This window comes from Nannospalax galili, unplaced genomic scaffold (genome assembly GCF_000622305.1).
Source record: "Nannospalax galili isolate Female #2095 unplaced genomic scaffold, S.galili_v1.0 scaffold961, whole genome shotgun sequence".
Lineage (NCBI taxonomy): Eukaryota > Metazoa > Chordata > Mammalia > Rodentia > Spalacidae > Nannospalax > Nannospalax galili.
The window spans coordinates 138,906-147,324 of record NW_008344314.1 but is presented as its reverse complement, the minus strand read 5'-3'; positions in this window follow the sequence as shown (position 1 = coordinate 147,324).

The following is an 8,419-nucleotide window of genomic DNA, read 5'->3' as shown; positions in this document are numbered from 1 at the left end:
TGCATAAGGTCCACACACCCCACTTTGGATATCCATTTATTAAATTCTGTAGTTCCATATACAGTAGATTATCTAATAAATATTAGAGGTTGATCATACTAACAAAAACCACTTAAAACATCAACATGTGTAGCCAATATGGTTACTTGTCAATATGAACCAAGATATTTATAAAACCTGACAATTTGACATATTTTCTACGGTTCTTCAAAAGAACAAGAGAAAATAGATTTTATTATATTTAAAGAATTTCTCTGACCGTATCATAATTTGGTTGACGACTGTACTTTCCTGCATAAATATAATAGGCTATATATCATTTTTGATGTGTAGCCAATATGGTTACTTGTCAATATGAACCAAGATATTTATAAAACCTGACAATTTGACATATTTTCTACGGTTCTTCAAAAGAACAAGAGAAAATAGATTTTATTATATTTAAAGAATTTCTCTGACCGTATCATAATTTGGTTGACGACTGTACTTTCCTGCATAAATATAATAGGCTATATATCATTTTTGCTATGAGATGTATCAAACAGAAAATGAAAATGTTATTATTTTAAGTGGTTTTTGTGAGTCAGTTTGAGTCAAAGTTTTTCCTCTGAACTAAACTTAATGTAGTCTGAAATGTTATGGAAGCTAAAATCAATATGAATGGCAGTTTAGAGTACTGGCCAGGAAATTCTGCTTACTGGTGCCCACTGATTTCTTTTAAAACTTGGAAAGAGACCATGGAAAGTCAGTAGAAGCCAAAAATTTGAAAATCCTATTAAATATATCATTCGGGGCACCTACCTCAAGCCTTCAAATGTTTTTTGTGTATTACCAAAAAATTTTTATAAGTAGTTTTGAGCCTTTTGAAAAGTACTACAGAGTTCCACTCATCGTTATTATTTAAATTAGAAAACTTTACTCTGTTGAGCAGTATTGGGCTCTCTGCTAAACTGAGCTGAAAATGCAGATAGTCCCCAAATAATCCTTGAGCGGCCATGCCTCAGCCTCCTTACTGTTGACGTCCTGCACAAGAGTGGTGGATTTGCTACAAAAAGTGAACACTGGCTGACACATAATTTTCACTTAAGATCCACACTTTATACTGGAGTACAATATTGATACTTACATTCTATGTTTTTGGCAAGTACATAATGGCACATAAGTACCAATTTTTACCTCATACTGAATAGTTTGCTGCTCTAAAATTCTATTAACCCTTCCTTCATCTTTCCACCCTTCATGACTCCTGAGAGAACTCTCCATCAAACTCTCAATAGTTTTGCTTTTAAAAATAATGCCAGAAAGTAGAAACCATGTCCATGTAGCTTCTCAAATCAGAACTTCCACTTGTAAAAATGGATTTGTTTCCTTCGTGTTTTTCATGACCACATAGGTTTTAATTTTAGTGCCTAATTTACTCCAGTTTACTGATTCATCCACTAACTGTAGGAATTCTTGATTGCCTCAAAGTTTTGACAATTTCAAATAAAACTACAACAAACATTCATGCGGACATAAGTTTTTAGTTAATTTGTGAAGAAATCAAGGAGTATGATGGCTAAAATTTATGTTGGGAGTATGTTTAGATTTGTCAGAAACAGCCGAAGTGGATACTCCATTTCGCATTCCCTGATCAATGAATCAGATTTCCTAATGCTTCAAATCACTGCGGAAGTCCGTGTTGCTGCTACTCAACGTTTTCGTCATTCTGCTAAGTCTGTGGTGCAGCTCCTTATTTTATTTTCAATTCTCTAATGACATAGGTGGGGAAACCTGGTCACACTTACTTTCTAACTGTACATTTCTGAGGTGACTATTCAAACTGCTTACATTTTAATCAGGTTGTTTGTTTCCTTATTGAGTTTTGAAAGCTTATGTATTTCAGATAACTGTAATCATCAGATGTGTTCTTTACAAATATTTTTGGTTACTATTTAGTGTCTCCTTGATGTTAACTTCTGAGGAGAAATAATTTTTATGGTAATGAAGTTTTATATTACTGTCTGGTCTTTTCTTTTAGGCATCATGCCTACTTTTGTTGTGTCTAAAAAGACATTATCCTGTCAAAGGTCATATAGCTTTGCACATACAATGTTCTAAAGTTTCTGTTGAATTTTTCTTTCATTTAGACCTATGATCAATTTGGAAATAAATTTTTCTGAAGTTGTAAAATTTATGTATAAATATATTTATATACATTCTTTTTAAAATTTTTTATGGGTGTTTGCCTGCATGTGTGAAAGTGCACTCGTGTTGTGCAATGCCCCTGAGGTCAGAAGAGGTAACCGATCCCATGGAGCTGGTGTTAGGGATGGTTGTTAGCTGCCATGTACGTGCTGAGAACTCAACCTGGGTCCCTTGCAAGAACAGCATGCCCTCCTTACTGCTGAACCATATCTCCAGCTCCTTATCTACATTCTTGTAGTTGTCTACTTGCTCTAGTATCATTTGTGAAACAAAAACAAAAACAACCCCCCCCCCAAATAACACTGCTTTCTATGAGATTTTCTTTACTTATTTGCCAAGTTCAGCAAATTAATTTATGGAGATTTATTTCTAAAGTCTATTTTATTCCCTTCATCTATTTTTCTGTTCATTTGCATATTGAAGCTTCTTGTGAATACTGTATAATACTGTATGTTTTACTGTGAGTCAGTTGGGATTCATCCTCCTGTATTCCTCTTCCTCATTACTGTGTTGTGTTTTCTTCTGCCACACTGCCTAATCTAGAATTGTTGGTATCTGTGGGAGACAGGCCTGAGCCTAGGGTGAAAGTCTTATTGACAGCCATACAGCAGGCCCAAGGCAACAGCCAGAATGCTGGAGCCACAAGAAATGCCTTGTGACATTTGCTGCCATTGGCAGATCATGAGACTGATGCCTAGAGCTCGCCACTCCCTAACCACCACCCTTGGAATCCAAAATTGCAACACTTAGTATTGCAACAGTCAGGGTCACGTGGTTTCCAGGAATTCAGACTCTGTAATCTGAAACCCAGTATGCTAATGAGGCATCCTACCTGCTATTCTGTGATAAGATGTTAAGTCTGTTATGCTAATAGGATGGTGTCTGTTATGCTAATAGGATGGTAAGTCTGTTATGCTAATAAGGTATCCTACTTGCTCTACTGTGATAGGACGCTAAACCTGTTATGCTAATAAAGTATCCTACTTGCTGTGCTGTGATTGGACCACTACCCCTATATAAACTTGTGCCTTTCTGTAATAAAGCAGACCTGTGTCACTGAACCTGGTCTCCTGTGTCTGAATGCAGCTCTGCTGACAGACTCTCCTCACCAGCCCTGGGGTCCGGGACCTGGCAGAAGCAGCAATGACAAAGGTAGCACTGGGCGAGCAGAAGAGCAGCCTCAGCCCAGGGTGAGCAGAAGAGTGGCCCCAGCCCTGGCAAGCAGAAAAGCAGCCTCAGCCCAGGTCAAACGGAGGAGCAGCCTTGACGCCTGTGAGAACGGAGGAGCAGCCACCACTGGCAGTGACCACAGGTATCTATAATGCAACTTGCTGTGATTATGTGTTAATTTGATTTAAGGGGTTATTAACAACAAGTAAAAATGAGGACATGAAGATGGGCAGGAGAAGGGTAGGGGCCTACAGGGAATTGCAGGGAGGTAATGTGAATATTTGTGATCAATATGATTTTAATACATGTATAATCTTTCAAAGAATTAAAATAGTATTAAAATTGTACCTGACATCTTTCCTGAGATTTTTGATATTTTTCTCATTGAAGTCCTGTGATTAGTTGGTAGGCTATGACTACGTGCTTCACATGCATGTGTACATGCTTGCACTCCTCACAAATTTTGGGGGTGCAAGTGTAAAATGGTGATTTTTTTCATTTTGATTTTGTTTATATTTTGTTGAGTTCCATATTAATGACACAAAAATACAAAATAAGTCAAAGTTTAATCTTTAAAAATATAATAGAGGGGCTGGAGAGATGGCTCAATGGTTAAAAACACTGTTTTTTTAGAAGACCTGGGTTTGAATCCCAGCACCTGCATGACAGCTAACAACTGTCCAAAATTCAATTTCCATAGGATCCAATGGCCTTTTCTCTCTTCCTCTCTCCTCCTCAGGCATTGCACAACACTGGTGAACTTACATACATTTGGGTTATGTACGGATACACATAAAAAAGTAATAGATAAAATCTACATATTAGAAATATTTTTAAATAATTCATACATTTGGAATGAGTGAAAATATGTATAATCCACAGTTTCATGTAGCTGAAAAATGAGTATATTTTCTTCTGTGTGAAATAGTAGTGTAAAGCTGTGAAGACATTAAATAATTTTCTCATAAACCCTGACAATAAAGCACAAATGCCCCAACATTATTATCATTATTGTCTGAACATAGGCTTCATACTGAGGCTTCAACAGTAAAGACACTTGTGTAGTAAGGTTTCCACCACCAGCAGCAGAGCTGAGTTGAAATCTCTGCTTGACTCAACACCACAGTCTCATTACATGTATTGTACATGAAATTTGAAAAATGCACTGGTGTTCAGCATTTACTTTCTCTATTTTGTCAAAATATTTATTTTGATTTTTCTTTCACTAGAAAGCCTCTACATTTTTACAGATGTCCAATACTTCTTTTCTTATACTTAAAACAATGCAAGAAATGAAGATACTCTGGGAGTTAAATACTTAAATTCTGTTGCAGTAAGGAAAGTTTTTGTACAATAGAATTCAAATGTATTTGTTTGCTAAACATGCTATTCATGTTGAAATACTAGGAAAACAATCTGTTTTCAATCTATCCAACTTATATATCTTTCCAGATTATACCTTGTTTATCAATTCTAATTTTAATCTTCATTTTTCCTTTTTGATGAGGTCCTCCATTCCCACTTCAGCCATTCCTTAATATTTTCAGGTTGTATCTCTCATCCACTTTTATATAATTTTTCTTAGATTAGCACAGCATTCAGCCTATTTAATTTTGCTCATACTGGAGTATTTTATTTTTGTGTATTTAATATTAATGTTTTAATGTAAGGGCTTCATTAATACATGGTATGGGTTACCCATTTTGACAAATTTGATTATTTATACTCATTCCCTTTCCCTACCTCTTGGGTACAGTCCACTTTAGTATGAGCATGACATTGCTATTTATTGTGTCCAATGAGTTTAACAAAGAAGAGCCATGTAGGGCTTAAAATAGGCTAACCTGTGGACTGTAGAGATGGCTCAGCAGTTAAATGCACTGGCTGTTCTTGACAATGGAGGAAAGACAGCATCTTCAATAAACGGTGTTGGAAAAATTGGATCTTCATTTGTAGAAGAGTGAAATTGGACCTTTATCTTTCACTGTGCACAAAAGTCAACTCCAAACAATTCAAATACCTCAATATAAAACCTGAAACTCTGAAACTCTTAGAAGAAAACATAGACAGTACCCCCCAAGATATAGTTCTGGAATATACCATGGAAGCTGCTAAGGGAGACAATCAATGGTCCAACCCAGCCATAAAGCCTAATAACTATCATGACTAGCACAGAAAACTACCTGTAGTAGTGGCATTGTTATCTGAGTGGTAATCAACAACTATCTAATTGAACTTAAGTCCTACAAATGGGAAGGAGCTTATGGGTGGCACCACAATTATAACCAAATATACAAGACTGGAGAAATCATAGATCCTAGTAAAACCCTATTCTCTGTCTTATCTATAGACAAATGAAATTTCTTGCCACATCCTAAATATGGATCCTAATATTTAAAGACAAAGATTCAGTATGCAACTCATCAAAAAAGCTTCCTTTTCAACAAATGGAGGATACTGCAGAGTTTCACAACTGGTCACACACAGAAAATATACATTTGAGAGATACCCACCCCTAGGTAACACAGCTGTAGTGCAACATCTACAATTAAGGCTCAGGAACATAGTGGAACAGGTGATAGAATATTAGTGCAATCCTCAACTCTCACCAGTGAACCTTTCTTATACAACAAAGTGCAATGTATACAGTAACAGCTGAAACTGGCTGTTTTAGAGAGTAAGAGACCACAGAGTGTCCCCTTGGATAGGACTATTATATTAAACCTCACCCATCCATGGATCAGGGACCATTGAGGAAGATGGAGAAGAAAGATTGTAAGGGCCACAGTTGGTCTATGAACATAGGGAAGCAGAGGCTTTCAGGACACTGGAAGCTTCTTCATGTGCACTTGTGGCAATGGTGTCATACAGCATAATACTCATGCCAACTCAATCAGACAAGGACCCAGAGTGGTGGGAAGGAAATGGTCATTGGGTTGGTCATAGCCTGAGAACCGTTGGTGATTGATTACAGCTGATTGAGGCAGAGTAGACCTTCCTTAAGATCTCTACATAGGCTGAATAGTCTCCAGTGGATGAACTTGCACTGATGGACATCTTGGTAAAATGCTTGACCATATGGGACTTAACATGTACGGTAGAATACATGATATCCGGTGTGTGTGGAGGGAGGGATGGATGGGAGAGGGGAGTCTTAATTTGATTAAAGAATTGTTGTATGAAATGTACAAAAGCTCAATAAAATATTTTAAAAATAGAAAACAGCTCTTTCAAGCAGATAAAAAGAAAGAGCACTGGCTGTTCTTGCAGAGGACCTGGGCTTGATTCGCAGCACCCACATGGCAGCTGACAACCATAACTCCAGTTTTAGGGGATCTGATGGCCTCTTCTACTCTCTGATTTCCAGGGTCATTGCATGACAAGGGTATACTATCATACATGCAGGTAATACACCCACACACATAAAATAAAATAATAGGTAAAAATATCAGAAATAAATAAAAATAGGTTGACTTCATTAAAACTTTTACAATATATATGCATATGTTTTAGGAAACTTCTACACTAATAGTTTTCTGTGTGGCATTTTCAAAGCTCTTAATATAGTTGTCCTTCCCCATACTCACTCCTTTTTCCTGGACTTCATCATGCCCTCTCTCCCACAGACACCATATGCTATCAAATTCAAAGCCCATTGCCAGGTTTGGGTTTACCTCTTTTTGTTTGCTTGGTCAGTATGGATGTATAGACCCTTGTAGACATTAGGATTACTGACATTACTCTTTTTTATACTTCAGAACTTCATGACAAGACCTTATTACTGTAGACACCACATACTTGAGATACAAAACACTGAGAAAAGAAACTGTTAATGACCTAGAAGCCTTTGAAGATTAATCCATCTTCACAACCTCCAAGGGCCCCTGAAAAACATTGCTATACCTACTAGGGGCATTTAGGATTAACATTCTACCTATCTAATAATACAACTCAAAAATTAGAAAACAAGTCTTTTATTCAAATGACATGGAACCCAGTTAAGTTGATCACAAATATTGTTGGCCTTCTATTTATTCAAGTGAGGACAACACAGATCTCTGCTATTAAAAAAGATAAAGGTATGGAAAACTAAAGTTCTTAAATATCCCTACATCCCCTAAGATTAATAGAAAATTGTATCTCTGCTGTGATATCTGCTTGTATTGGTGCTTCTCTTTATCTTATAATTTCATTACCAACTAAAGTAAGATAATGAATCAAACAAATATATTTAACATTGAGTGTCCTTTGCATTCGTTTTCTTGAAATTCGTGATGACTACAGATTATTTGACAAAGTTCTTATAAATCACAAATTTGTTACTTGACCAATTATACCTGCCATAGAGACAGATTCAGTGTGAATAGTGAATTATAATTGACAGTGACTCTCACATAATAGCATAGGGCTCTACCTTGACTCAGGTGTTACTCATTAATTGAGAGAAAATGAGCCAATGAGTCTGCACCTCAATTTTTTATCTTAATGTCTGTGAGCATTTTTTACAAAATATCTCAAGAATAGTTTCAAGAATATTTTCTATCCCCTATGATCAGTGATTTCATGATTTTCATAAATATTTGTTCTTGTCCTACAGAGACAACTGGGAAACAGGCATAGCTAGGAACTGGAGGAGTGACTTTTTCATCCATTGATGAAAGAGACATCTTTTATCATGACAGATTTAAAAATATTCCATGTACCAAATCACAATATATCTTTTTCCATTTCCTAATAAGAATAATCTAACGATTATTATTATCCTTTCTATTTTTTGCATCCCTGTCACATGTCCTAAAATTCTTTTAGTTCTTCCTCTGTGACTTGTTATCATGTTCACACACTAGTCATGATTCCCAATTCTTGTCTCAGTCACTCCTCAGCCTCATAGATTATTCAATGTTCACTACCTCAGGAACATTTCTTTGAAGCGTTCATTTAGCGCCTTGTCATCTACAAAAACACACCCTATTTTCCTTCTTAGCACTTATGCTGAAATGATTTTTTGAAAGTACTAGCTTTCATCATACTAAATTAAAAGCAGTGACTGTCTTTGAGATAT